Below are 14,324 nucleotides of genomic sequence, written 5' to 3'. Positions count from 1 at the left end.
GGAAGATGCACCACTTTGGATAGAATGATATTTACATTGAAACTTAAGAAAAAGCCATGACAGTGTGTCACTGTTTATGTATGTAATTTATTTATTATTTAGACGCAATTTGCACATGCAAATAGCAATATACAGTAGTGTTTTTTTTGTAGGATTTTCTTTGCACTAAGTGCAAATAGTGTTACTTGGATGTCATTTATACAAATAAATAGTGGCAGATATTTATTGGGAAAAGTCTGATTCGAACTCTGTTCAGTATCGTCGAAAGATACAGTATATGCACAATTCTTACTCTCCATGCCATTCTACAAGCAGACTGGTTTCTTTTGTAATTGGGTTTGGCTCAACCAGGCAATGATGTGTGGAGTTAGTTTAAATAGCTTTTGCCAACAAGGCTATTTGCACTTAGTTTACATAGACACTTCATATTAATTAATGTTAATTCATTAATTAGTGGTGCTTCTTAACGTAAACATCTATATTCGTTTTGGCTATACTTAGGGTAACTGTTAGGGTAACAGTGGGGAAGGTTAGGGCCTGATCAGAACAATCAGCGACCACCCAGTCACAGGCCAATCACAATGCACTGGATAGCTGGCCAATCACAGCACACCTCGCTTTTCAGAACGATGAGCTTTCTAAAAATCGACACGTTTCAGAAAGGCGGGGCATAGAGGAGAAACAATAATGTAAAGTATGTGGAAAATAATGTGTTTTTTGAACCTTAAACCGCATAAACACATTTCATTACACCAAATACACAAAATAATGTTCTTTTTAGCAACATCATATGACGCCTTTAACATTAATAGTGACAGACAGCAGCAGGTAAATAAGGCTGCTGTCCCTTTAAGACCAACTGCACGGATCCAATATACTGAAACACATCTGGTTTTCACCCAACTGTTTTACATTAATTTAACATATAACCGACTGTGCTTACTTGAATGCTCAACACGACAGGCATTATGACATAACTGTTTGCGTATTTGACCATTCAAGCACACTGTTTTCGTGATCACATGCTGTCGAGAGAGGGGCTTTCAGTGCGTGCACTTCGACTGTGTGTCAGTCAGCGCAAGCACCACATTGAGTTCTTTTTCACTGCTTATTGCACTTAATAACTCTACCAAGTGCGTACCATTCTTTATTTTCTCATTCATGCATGTTTCCTTATCACTCAAAAGGTGTATAACGTTTAAGCAGTGTGTTACGCATATATATTTGCATAACGTGGAATACACGATATAGCAAAATCTCTAACGATAGACACTTTATTTCACAGTAACGATATATACCATCATACCACCCAGCCCCACTATGTGGTTATCAAAGTGTTGATTTAGCATGTTGCTATACAGCTGCTACGGTGTTTTGTGTTATGCTTTCTGGCTCAATCAAAAAATTATGGCCTTGATTTAGAAAGATGATATCTAGAACCAAATCATGGATCAGAAGAACATATAACAAGAAGAACATTTTAATTTCTAAAGAACTATAACCATTCATAAACTTGTATGAACTCATACACATAAAAATTATTTTTAATAATCGGTTAAAATGGGACATTCATGTTAAATATCTATTCTGAACGTATTTTGCGTACTTAAAAAATGATTTGCCTACATTATCTATTAATGACTAAATCCCTTTGTATTTAAAGGCCAATTCATACTGCACCGACAGACGCAGACCAACACTGACAGCTGATAGAGTACAGGTTGTCACTTCTCAGACATTCCAAGACCGACAAACGCTGATTCAACATGTTCAGTTGGCAAAAACAAGTGCAGACCAATGCCAACAGACAGGGGTAACACACTGATCAGACAAAACCCGACAAAACTGTCTATTGCCGTTTGTTGGCATCTGTCAGTGCGGTGTAAATTAGCCTTAAGATGTCTCTAGCCTATTCTTCATTTGATTTATTGCTCTGTTTTTTTTTGTTTATGTAAAAGAGCACTTGAATCACTGCTTCTCTTTAACATGGCAACAAAACATGAGTGTAAAAAATGCTATTTAAAATCAATACCTTCACAAAACCTATGCTTATCAGAAAGACCTTCACCTAATGTTTTTTTTTTTGTGTTTTTTTTTGTGTAGATGGTAGGAGAGATATATACAATTTCTCCCTTAAATACTTATAATCTAAGTCTTCAACCCTGCTACTGGGGACCCACTTCCTACAGAGTTCATCTCCAACCCTAATCAAACACACCTGAACCAACTAATCAAGGTCTTCAGGATAACTTGGAAAGTCACAGGCCAGGTGTGCTGATACAGGTTGGAAAGAAACTTTGCAGAACAGTGGTTCCCCAGGAGCAGGGTTGAAGACCTATGACTTAGATTATAAAGTCATGTAGCTTATTTGTCTCACATTATTTTTAATTTTTTTCACTTTAACATTAGTTTGCATTATCATTAACAGCTCTTTAGTCTTCCATTAAGTAAAATGTGCTTACTGCAATCAAAGTGTGAGTTGTCTGGATGTTTGCAGGTTTATGTCTGTCTCCCTAATGTGACATAGGTGTGGTCAGAGCTGCTGGACGGTGTTGACTAGCAGCACTCATCAGCTATCAGACACCTCACCTGTAGCTTGTCCTTGCATATTTATATCCTGTGTTTGCGTTGGGTGTTTGCCATATCGTCTTGTCCAGTGGAGTTCATGTTTGTTACATGTTCCTTGTTATTTCCAATAGTTACCCATGTATGGTTCCATGACGATTAATCACCTTTACCTGTCCCATGTTAGCCCCTTGTTATCTTGTGTATTTAAACCCCAGTGTTTTCCCATGTTCTTTGTCAGGCCTTGTCTATTGTTGGATGTATTGTTGGTGTATTGTCGATGTATTGTTGGGGATTGTGTGCGTCAAGCTCTGGTGGCCGTGGAACTTGGCCCACCACGGGTCTCAATGCTTCCAAGTCTGGTAGTCTCAAATCCAGTGCTCTCAGCGCATCCAAGTCTTGTGGTCCTGAGTCCAGTGGTCTCAGCACATCAAAGTCTGGTGTTCTCTGCTCTTCCTCGCCTGGGGGTCTCAAGTAGGGCTGTCACGATTATGAAATTTGGCTGACGATTAAGTGTCTAAAAATAGTCACGGTTATTGAGATTAATTGTCTGTTTCAGGGCTTTGGTGTTTATGATGATTAAGCCGATTATCACGATTAATTGTCTGTTTTTTATGGCTTTCATTATATAACTGCTTAATTTAAGGGTTCAGTAATTATGATGTTATCTTTTAATCTTTTTTGAGTTATTATTTTGCAGTGTAAGATTACGTAGGGTATTCCAAATTCTAAGAATCGGCCAATACCAATCCAACACCAGCGCTGTTTTTTTTTTCTACACCACTACAGAATATCAATACTGTGTTTGCAGAACTAATGGTCACTCTTTTTTAAACCCTTTGTTAAACACAATCCACTAAATACTCACTTCCTCATTACAGAGAAAAACTACATTTGAATAAAAATATATAAGCTATGAAATTAAACTAGCTGACTGTATAATTTAGCAGCAAAAACTATCTTGACAAAAATCTTTGGTGCACATTATACAATTTAAACGTTTATACTGTTAACTATTTGTATTCTTACAAAATACATACATGAAAATAAGATCGAAATCATGAGAAAAATAAAAGCTTCTAAAAATCTTTCTGTGTGCAAAACGGAAGCAGAGCGGCACAAAGCTCTTATGCATATCCAGGGTGCAGAATGGTGCACTTGAAGCAACATGGAGTCGCAGTACTTATGCACATCTAGGGTGCAGAATGATGTGCTGGATGCAACATAAGTCACAGCGCGCTGCACTCCACACGGTACAAACAAAGAGAAGAGAAATGAGAGAGCAATGAACTCCAGCAAGATGTCATTTTATGCGAATCCCCAGACCTTTATCTACACATCATCAAATACACCAAGTATTATAATGGGAATATATCATCTTAGGAGAGAGTTTTACCGTGCTGACTGTCATAACTGAATGTGACGTGCTGTTTGAATGCTGAGCAGAGAATAACTGACAGCTGCAGCAGAAGGAAGATTTAGAATAAATTTAATGATGTAAATATAATTCTGCCCCTCACATTAAGATATGGAATGGCTTCAGATGATATAGGCTATACAGTGCATGAAAACCAAACTGGTGCTCTTCTGTTTCTTTTGGTGTATGACTCCCCCTTGTGCCGTATAAAAAGCACAATAATCGTGGTTGTCTGAAACAACCACGGTTAGATCAAATAATTGCGATTAGACAGTTATTTAATTATCGCGACAGGCCTAGTCTCAAGCCAGTAGTCTAAGGTCGCTTACTTTGATGCTACCACCATCTTGTGTGTTTGGGCTGCACACACTTCTTCGGCTCCTCCCGAATCCCCAGCTTCTCCTGAGGCGGCAGCACTTGCTCTTGAATTCTCTTTCTGCTTTGACACGATCACAGAACCTGTCCCTGAACTCTTTGTCTGTTCTGCTCTTTTTTTTCCTTCTTTGAACTCTCTGAGCTCTCTGTCACAGCCATTGAGGCCGCCAATAATCTCTCTGTGTTCTATGTTTCAGTTCTGCCCTGGTGGTCTCCAGCTTCACCGGCTCCACCATGTTTTCCTGCTCCTCCGGCTCCACTGTGTTCTCCAGCACCGCCACCCTTTCCAGTAGTTCTTGGACAGTTTATAAAAGTACAATTTGAAGGCACAAGATCAGAGAAAGGACTCAAATCACCCGCAGTCAACCAGGTCTCAGTCACAAATAAAAAAATCCAAATCATTTGAAGTGAGAAAATCAAGCAAAATAAATGTCTTGTTCACCAGAGATCGAGCGTTTACCAGGGCCATCTTGTCCCGTGTTGACTCACCAACCGGCTGTATCGCACGACTCAATGGACGAAGATTTCCATGATTGACTCCTCCTCGTCGTGAACGAAAAGACAACCGGTACTGACAAGAGCCATGTGAAACATTCGGGATTTCTTGCTGAACACACTGATGAATTAAACCCCAGGGATCGCGGCGAAATAGTACGGCCACTGTCCAACCCAAAACTAGAGTAATCCAGGCAAGGATAGTGCGCCAGTAAACTTGCTAAACATAGCTTTAGCTTGAATGCAATTCCTCCCCGCTTTCCTCTCTGTCGGCGGCATTTCCTCCCAGGGAAATCCCATAGCGACCGGCACAAGCAGGCAGGAATAGACGTTATAAAAGGTGGAGGTGGACAATTAAAATTAGATCCCCTCAAAGCAGTGCTTGATAAAACTTCAACTGAGCTCCTTATATTAAGGAGCATTTGACGGTCGTACACTAACAGTGCACGTACAGTATGAGTCAGAAAGGAGCTTAAACATAGGACAAACAAAACAGATAGCAGACAGCCAGCCATGAACAATGGCGCCATCTTGTCCCTTGAACATCTATTATTATTGTTTGGACCAACCACAAGAACCTTGAGTACATCTGTTTCGCCAAACATCTCAATTCTAGGTAGGCCCAGTGGGTTCATTTTTCCCCCCGGCCAGTCTCATATCATCCTGTACACCATTGTCCCTGCAGGGATGGTGGTGGCTGTGGTGTCTTGGGCGACTGATATATATTGCTCTCTTTTTGATGAGTTCCTTCAAAGCTGGGTCACTCAAACTGGGTGCACCAAGGGGCACACTTAAGACGGGGTGTCGTCTTGTCCGATCATCTTGTCCAGTGAAATGTTTCCAGTGTTCACTATAGTTCTTGTCTGGTAATTTCTTTTGTTCATGTCTTTGCTCTAGTTTCCTTTTGATGTTCTGGCAATTTGGACTATTGCCTCATGGCCTGTCTTCTGTCAGTTCTTCTGTCTGTCAGTTTGCACTACTGTTTACATCTGCCTCCTCTGCTTAACTGACTCCACCCAACAGGAACTCAGCCATGTAAGATGGAATGTACGATTTAAAAATTTTCCCACACTGTTGTGAGGGGCATACCATGGCTAAAAGCTCATGAAAGTTAACATAGAAATTTGTCTTATGACATCTTTTGATTTGATACTGCAATTCCAGAGGGACCTGCCTCATTGGCTTCACAGCGCCCCCAGTAAGAAAATACATATTTTGGCCCTTTGGAATACATAAACTCATAAAATGTTGTTAATATTTACAGGTTTGTGTGGAAATATTGTCCTTAACATGTTCCACATGAACCGCATGTTTCCCATTGGCTTTTATTAGCTCTGCCCAACAGGAAGTTGGCCTTTTTGGAATGTTTAAAAATGACATGCTATGGATTTTGAAACACTTCTCCTAGGGGATTTATGTGACTGGCACCAAACCTAGATACAATCATGCCAAGACACTGAAGATGCTAAATTATGAAAGAGTTTTTAATATCTTAAACAGTGTTGCCATGACGATTAAGAAACATTAAAAAAGAAGAAACAGGAAAGTGTCCTATATCTTCTGCATGCATCATGTGATTTAATTCAAATAGGACATATATGTTTGGCTTTGTGGGCTTATCACATTGATGTGAATATTGTTGGTCATGTTTGTATTGCCACCACCTGGCAGAAGGTATTAAGACATTTGAGCAAACTTTTAAATATCCCTTTTTTCAACTTACTCTAAATTACTTCAGATGTTTTTATAATAATGACAATAAACTACAGATTTTTAATGTCTTAAATACTGTTGCCATGACATTTTCAGCTACGGTCACCAACTTATGCACATATATAGATCTCATCAAAGCATTCAAACAAACACTGCACATCCCGATGTTTGGTGCAGGCAGTGCAGTGAGTTATAAAATGAATTCATTTAAATTACTTCATACATATAGCACTGGAAAAAAATTAAGAGACCACTGCAAAATTATCAGTTTCTCTGGTTTTAATATTAATAGGTATGTGTTTGAGTAAAATGAACATCTTTGTTTTATTCTGTAAACTACTGACAACATTTCTCCCAAATTCCAAATAATCATATTGTTATTTAGAGCATTTATTTGCAGGAAATGACAACTGGTTTAAAATGGCAAAAAACATGCAGTGTTTTCAGACCTCAAATAATGCAAAGAAAGCAAGTTCATATTAATTTTTAAACAACACAATAATAACGTTTTAACTTAGGAAGAGTTCAGAAATCAATATTTGGTAGAATAACACTGATTTTCAATCACAGCTTTCATGTGTCTTGGCATGTTCTCCATTAGTTTTTCAAATAGCTGTTGGGTGACTTTATGCCACTCCTAGCGCAAAAATTCAAGCAGCTCTGCTTTTTTTGATGTCTTCCTCTTGATCACATTCCAGAGGTTTTCAATGCGGTTCAGGTCTGGAGATTGGGCTGGCCATGACAGGATCTTGATCTGGTGGTCCTCCATCCACACCTTGATGGAGCACCCCCAGGTCATCACCGATCCTCCACCAAATTTCACAGAGGGTACGAGACACTGTGGTTTGTAGGCCTCTCCAGAGATTGGACTGATCAGAGAAGGTCCAATCTATATGGTCTTTTGTAAACCTCAGCCTGGCTATTCTTTGCTTCTCATTGATGAAGGCCTTTTTTCTAGCTTTGCGCAACTTCAGCCCTTTATTTTTGATACCTCCTATATTTACCCACTTCAATGCATATTGCCCACCGTTCACTGTTTTCCTAAGGCTGCTGGGTGGTGCAAGGGCCCTTTCATCACTGCTTGCAGCTTTTCTTTTTTTTTTTTGTACTTTATTGTCTATCATTAAACATTAGTTTATCATGCCTGCTCCTGGGTCATCCTGTTTTACTGTGACACAATGACAACAAAGAATACCCGGGAATATCTGTAGTAGCATATAATGCATATATACGTATTTATATATTGTTATGCATATATATATTTATATATATATATATATATAAGCATGCCACAAATGCTATTGCTGGACTTTACATGGTTTTTAACACATAACATTCCTTTAACTTTATGAAAACATTAAAGGGTTAGTTCACCCCCCTCCCTCCCCCAAAAACGTAATAATTTACAAACCTGTATGACTGACTTTACGTGGAACACAAAATAAGATATTTGTGGCGTCCTAACCTAAAGATCTAAGTGACCCTTTGCTTTGATAGAAAAGTTAAATTGAGCTACGAGCAAAATCCTGCACTTTCAAGCAGTCTTTTCAGCCCATCATGTCTTCAAATGATCCGTGATATCTGCAGCTTTATGCCGGCTGTGTACCCTGCCGTCTTATCTCCATATAGGGTCGCGGTCAATAAGCAATTAGCATTTTATGACAAACTGCTCACCAACATCAGGGGAGGTTGGCAGCTTGCCATTGCAGATTAATTTTATAGAGTGGATTCAAGTCATGTCTGGGAGACAGAAGTCAATGTTTATTACCATGGAAATTACATGCCCTCTAAATGTCCATAAAAATAATTTAACATGAGATAGGCAATTAGTCTAATGTTTACTCACTAACAAAAGAGGCTAAAGAATGATTGCTAAAAGCACAAGAGCATGTGTTTTACCATAACTATGTTCAGGCATTTCCACTTCCTGTGTGGTTTACAATGGCTAGTGCTTTGGACTAGTGCTGTCAGTTTAACAGAATTTATTTAATACACGAGTTTCACAATTTGAGTTGAATTACTGAAATAAATGACCTTTTCCACGACATTCTAATTTATTGAGATGCACCTGTATATATAAATAATTTACTTTCAGAACAATTTATGTTTACAGTACTACCTTCATGTTTTGTTACCATACAGTCATTGCAGCCCTAGCTGCTACCACAAAACCACACTCTTTGAGAGCGGACATCACAGAATAAGTAAGGAATTAAAAAATGTTGTTATTATTATTATTATAAAAAAAAATTAAGATCACAAGCTGAATGCAAAAGCACATCCTATTTGAAAAGCCTCTAGGCCTACCTTGACAACCAAAGACTGATTGACAGCTTGGTTGCAGTATAGATAACTGTGGAGTTGTGGTCCAGTGGTGTTAGTTGAAATGAACTGTTGTAAACACATTTTGTATATTCAATTATTTTGTCTACCACAATAATGTTGTCTTTGAATTATCTTCATTTTCAGGCATTTCTCTGTAAATATTACAATTAATTTGATCAGTTAATCGGCATATCATGTCATTAACTAGATACAATTAGATTTTAATCACTTGACAGAACGTCTTGGTTACATACGTAACCCTCGTTCCCTGATGGAGGGAACGGAGAGGTTATGTCGTGACGACATTAGGGGTCTAACTTGGGAGCCCAATCATCTCTGAGTTTAAGAGAAAACGGCAATAAAAACTGGCTAGTGGATTTTGCATGCTGAGCCACTCCCCGTGCACACGGGTATATAAGGCAACAGCGCGCATCCACTCATTAGGTTTTACGCTGAGGAGCCGAGAATGTGTCCTGGCATCAGCGAATGGTTGAAGGTTGTGGCATGGGGACATAACGTCTTCATTCATTCCATCAGGGAACGAGGGTTACGTACGTAACAGAGACATTCCCTATCTGTCGGTCACTACGAGTTATGTCGTAACGACATTAGGGGTCTATGGAAAATGCCACAACCTGAACACCGCTACGCTAAGGTCGTAACCTTCCCAAAGCCCCAGTGCAAATTCACTGACCTTGGTACTGAAGGGACCAACGATGAGTACATCGCAGCTGGAGGCCACGCTGCTGTTCTGTCCACAAAAAAGTTTTTGGAGGGGCTTTCAACCTTCAGTGAAAGATTGCTTCAAATCTTCCCTATTTGTTAAGGTATCAATAAGCAGTTGCCTTAAGGAAAAGGTCACTACGGAGACCACATCCTACCCGTAGGGAGGTGACATGTGGACATACTGAGGCAGATCCTACCTTAGAGTATGGATGGAACAACTGCCAGAAGAGACTGACAGAGCGGGTCTGTCAAGGGAAGACACGGGCTTACTGAGAGGGAAACCTATCGTGGAAGAATACACATATGGGATTACCATCAAGCCATATGGACACCTAGCCCAGTACAGGGGCTGACCGGGACTCCGGGCATGCTAACACCAGTACTGGGCCTGGCGTCAGACTGCTCCGCCAAGTCTGACTGCGGGGGGTGCTGGAGGATGCTCGACCAGGGTTCGCCAACCGGGGAACTCCACTGTGGGATTACCATCAAGCCATATGGACACCTAGCCCAGTACAGGGGCTGACCGGGACTCCGGGCATGCTAACACCAGTATTGGGCCTGGCGTCAGTCTGCTCCGCCAAGTCTGACTGCGGGGGGTGCTGGAGGATGCTCGACCAGGGTTCGCCAACCGGGGAACTCCACTGAGAGAAGAAAGGTGCTCGCATCCCCGTGTGAGGGGGAATGGCGCAGCAAGCGAGACACCGAGCCAGTTCTTCCCACCAGTTACCTGTTACCCAACACACGGGAAGAAACCGGCTCTACACAAAGTTTGTAAAACCTTGCGAAGGTGTTGGGTGTCGGCCAGCCCACAGCTTGACAGATGTCTGCCAGAGAGGCGCCGTGCGCCAGCACCCAGGAGGAGGTAACACTCCGAGTGGAGTGGGCTCTCACCCCCAGGGGGCACGGCTCGCCTTGGGATTGGTACGCTGAGGCGATGGTATCCACTATCCAATGAGCCAACCTCTGCTTGGAGACAGCCTTCCCTTTCTGCTGACCTCCAAAGCAGTCAAGGAGCTGCTCAGAACTTCTGAATCTCTGGGTGCAGTCCCCGTATATGCGTAATGCTCTTATGGGACACAGCAACGCCAAGGCTGGATCTGCCTCCTCCTGGTGCAGCGCTTGCAGGTTCACCACCTGATCTCGGAAGGGAGTGGTTCAGAGCTTCTGAAGTTCCGGGTGCTGTCCACGTATATGCGCAACGCTCTTACAGGACACAGCAACACCAAGGTTGGATCTGCCTCCTCCGAGGGCAGTGCTTGCAGGCTCACCACCTGATCGCGAAAGGGCGTGGTGGAAACCTTGGGCACGTATCCAGGCTGGGGCCTCAGGACAACGTGAGAGTAGGTCGGCCTGAACACAAGGCACTCTTCACTTACCGAAAATGCTTGGAGGTCCCTGACCCTCCCCAGATAGCAAAATTCCTGAGGCCCAGATCAGGCCCACACCTGACACTTTCATCTGGCCCACATACTGCGTGGAATGATGGCAACTGGGCGGTCCGCTCTTGTTTGCCAGATTTAGGCCACAAGCAAGCCAAAAGAACGCCCAATGTCAGCCATGAATAAACCAAATAAAGCAGAACTGGCCCAAATCTGGGCCACATTGATTTGAATTCTGGCCCAGATCCGGCCCAGATCCAACACCTTGCTCCAGCCCACATACTGTGAAGAATGATGGCACTTGGGTGGTCCGCTCCGGTTTGCCAGATTTGGGCCACAAGCAAGCCATAGGAAACCCCAGTGTCAGCCATGAATAAAACAGAGCAGAACTGGCCCAAATCTGGGCAACACTGATTTGAATTCTGGCCCAGATCCAACACCTTATTCCGGCCCACATACTGTAAAGAATGATGGCATTTGGGCGGTCCGCTCCTATTTGCTAAATTTGGGCCACAAGCAAGCCATAGGTAGGTCGCATGTCAGCCATGACAATAAATAAATAAAATAAACCAGAACTGGCCCAAATCTGGGCCACATTTATTTTAATTCTGGCCCAGATACGGCCCAGATCTAACACCTTGTTCTGGCCCACAACCATATAGAATGATGGCATTTGTGTGGTTCACTCCTGTTTGCCAAATTTGGGCCACAAGCAAGCCATAGGAAGGCCGCATGTCAGCCATGACAATAAATAAATAAAATAAACCAGAACATTTATTTTAAATCTGGCCCAGATCCGGCCCAGATCCAACACCTTGCTCTGGCCCACATACTGCGTGGGATAATGGCATTTGGGCAGTCCAGTTTTTGCAAGATTTGGGCCTCAAGTAAGCCTTAGCATTGCTGCATGCAAGTGTAACACGGCAAAAGTTATCAGTATAACACTGTGTTATATTACTCTGAATAGATATAGGGCTAGGTTCGACTCTTGGGAGGATAAAAATGAAATTTGGGCCAAATGGTATGAATCAGCTAACAGCCAGCACATTTATTGCACATATAACAAAAAAACAAATAATAGAAGAAACAAGTTAGTATTTTGTTGTATTGTCCCAACACAACACTGCTGGAATGGGAAAAATTCGATATTTAGTCCAGGTTGTGCATAACAGGTCCGAGAAAACAAAGAAAGAGGAAAAGAATACAATAAAATGTCCAAAGGTCCTCCTGGTTCCTTCGCAAATTGGTGTGTGTGTAGTGTAAAATGAATGTATGCATAAGGCCTTGTTTTATCCTACTACCCGTACCCGGGTTGTGTGTGTAAAGTAACAGCTTAGCTGTAATTGAAAAGAATCCCACGATGCAGACAGGTCCGAGTTGAACATCAGCAGTAGGCCCTTCACAGAATCACAGGGTCTGGCTCGCCATAGCTCACATAAGCTCACAGTTGATCATGTCACAGGATGGAATCAGGCAACAACAAAAAAAAAAACAGTTTACACAGAACAACACAATTCAGAATTAACGTCTCTTAAGATTCACATTAGCTTGTCACAATAAACTTCATACGAGTAAATAAATTGTCAGAAGCATCACTCACATGCTTCCCTCACACGTTTTAGCTTAGCAATTTAACATTAATACATGTGAGCACACTAAACGCACAAATAAATCTCTGTTTAACACACAGGTTGATTATCTACATCCCAAAATACTTTAATGTATAAATCTTTTTTTTTCCCCACCATATATATACAGGGAACATCATAAAATAATTTAACAAGAATAAAATCTATTTGTTTCCCTGATCTCTGTTTGCAAAAAGTGTATTGAAATACAAAAACATATTCAATAAACATCTTTTAACTCTTACTGTTTTTTTTCTCCCTTGTACGCTATAACATATATACAATTTTTCCGATTACTAATCAGGTAAAGCACATCAACTTAACATTTCTGTTAAGACAGAAACTCACCAAAGTTCGTAGAAATAACTTCTCAGTCGACATCAATATTAATTCCCTTTGAAATCCATGAACATACTGCAACAATTTATATGAAAAGTTTAAACATTTAAACATTAGAAAGTACTTTTGTGAAGTTATAATATTTCAAATGCAGCGCTTGATCACCTCGTGCGTACCAGCTGCGAAGTCTTCTCCTAATCTCTATGTCTCAGTTAACGAGATCATACAGCGACCCCTACAGGGAAACTACGGTACTGCATTGAATTTAAGCATAGAACAGTGTAAAATTCTAGGGGGTTACATCAGCCAACCAAATAAAACATAACTGGCCCTAATGTGGGCCACAGTTGATTTTTATTCTAATCCTGGTCTTCCCCCACAATCCTCATGTGGCCCACATGCTGCATGGAATGGTGGCATTTTGGCAGTGGTTCACAAGCAGGCCACTACACAGCCAGATTTTAGCTAATAATGAACGAAATAAACCATAAATATACATTATCTGGGCCACACTAAGCCTTAAGTGAGTTATGCATCAACAATACTCAACACTGTAAAGAGAAATTTAAAAATGTCCTCCATAAATGTTAAAATAAGTTCCAGAAATGTGTTCTACTTGATAAAATCATCCCCAAGTTTTGCACAAGCAGCAATTAAAATGTCACAGATAAATATTCAAAGACACATTCCAATACTTTAAAAACTGTTCTTCACAAGTTTGAACTTAAATGCTTCTCACTCAGACTCTACCTACACAGTAATGCCGAGTTCACACTGCACGATTTTAGCCCGCTTTTTCACTCTCCGACAGGTTTTGCTAAATCGCTGACAAATGCCCGAAATCGGAGGCAAATCGGTGCTCGTTCATGCGAGTGACAATCACGCAGTGTGAATTATCAAAGACGCGATCTGAGGGAATCATGTTGTGTGCAATGATTTCTGACTGAAAACTACATCGGCGATGACCTACAGCCAATGAGAGACCAAGATACAGGGCAGAGGGAAGTTCGGGGAGGAGTTATTGACCAGAATATCAGTATTTTAATAGATATATGAACAATTATATCATACAGAAACAAGCACAAACATTTGCTTGCCCAGCCACAACATCAGCATAACAGTTACTGCAAAATTATTTACCTCCAACTCTCTTTGCAGAACACCCAATCCCTGTTCCCTGCATCTCCCTCCTGCATAATCTGTTTTTCTTTTTCTCCTTGTAGCTGGAAATCAGCTCATAGACAGTTTGCGGGCTATACATATATTTTTTAATAATTCCAGTCTCGCTCGAGAACTCCGGTCTGACGCACGCGGGTTCTCGCGTTATTTCCTTATCACTTCTCGCGTGTGTTTTGTTGTGAA

At 41.1% G+C, this 14,324-nt stretch overlaps 1 long non-coding RNA gene across 3 annotated transcripts in view; it reads left to right on the top strand.

Annotated features, from left to right (window-relative positions):
* LOC107679122 (uncharacterized) overlaps nucleotides 1-5,534 on the top strand; it is a 44,202-nt gene extending 38,668 nt beyond the window's left edge. For all 3 annotated transcript variants that reach the window (XR_001633005.1, XR_001633006.1, XR_001633004.1), the window contains exons 3-4: nucleotides 4,555-4,727; nucleotides 4,803-5,534. This is a non-coding gene — a long non-coding RNA (uncharacterized LOC107679122). The remainder of the gene's footprint in view (nucleotides 1-4,554; nucleotides 4,728-4,802) is intronic.
* Nucleotides 5,535-14,324: the final 8,790 nt, after the last annotated feature.

Source organism: Sinocyclocheilus anshuiensis, unplaced genomic scaffold (assembly GCF_001515605.1).
Source record: "Sinocyclocheilus anshuiensis isolate Anshui unplaced genomic scaffold, SAMN03320099.WGS_v1.1 scaffold2422, whole genome shotgun sequence".
Classification (NCBI taxonomy): domain Eukaryota; kingdom Metazoa; phylum Chordata; class Actinopteri; order Cypriniformes; family Cyprinidae; genus Sinocyclocheilus; species Sinocyclocheilus anshuiensis.
The sequence above is the reverse complement of the archived record's forward strand: the minus strand, read 5'-3'. Positions and strand labels throughout refer to the sequence as shown.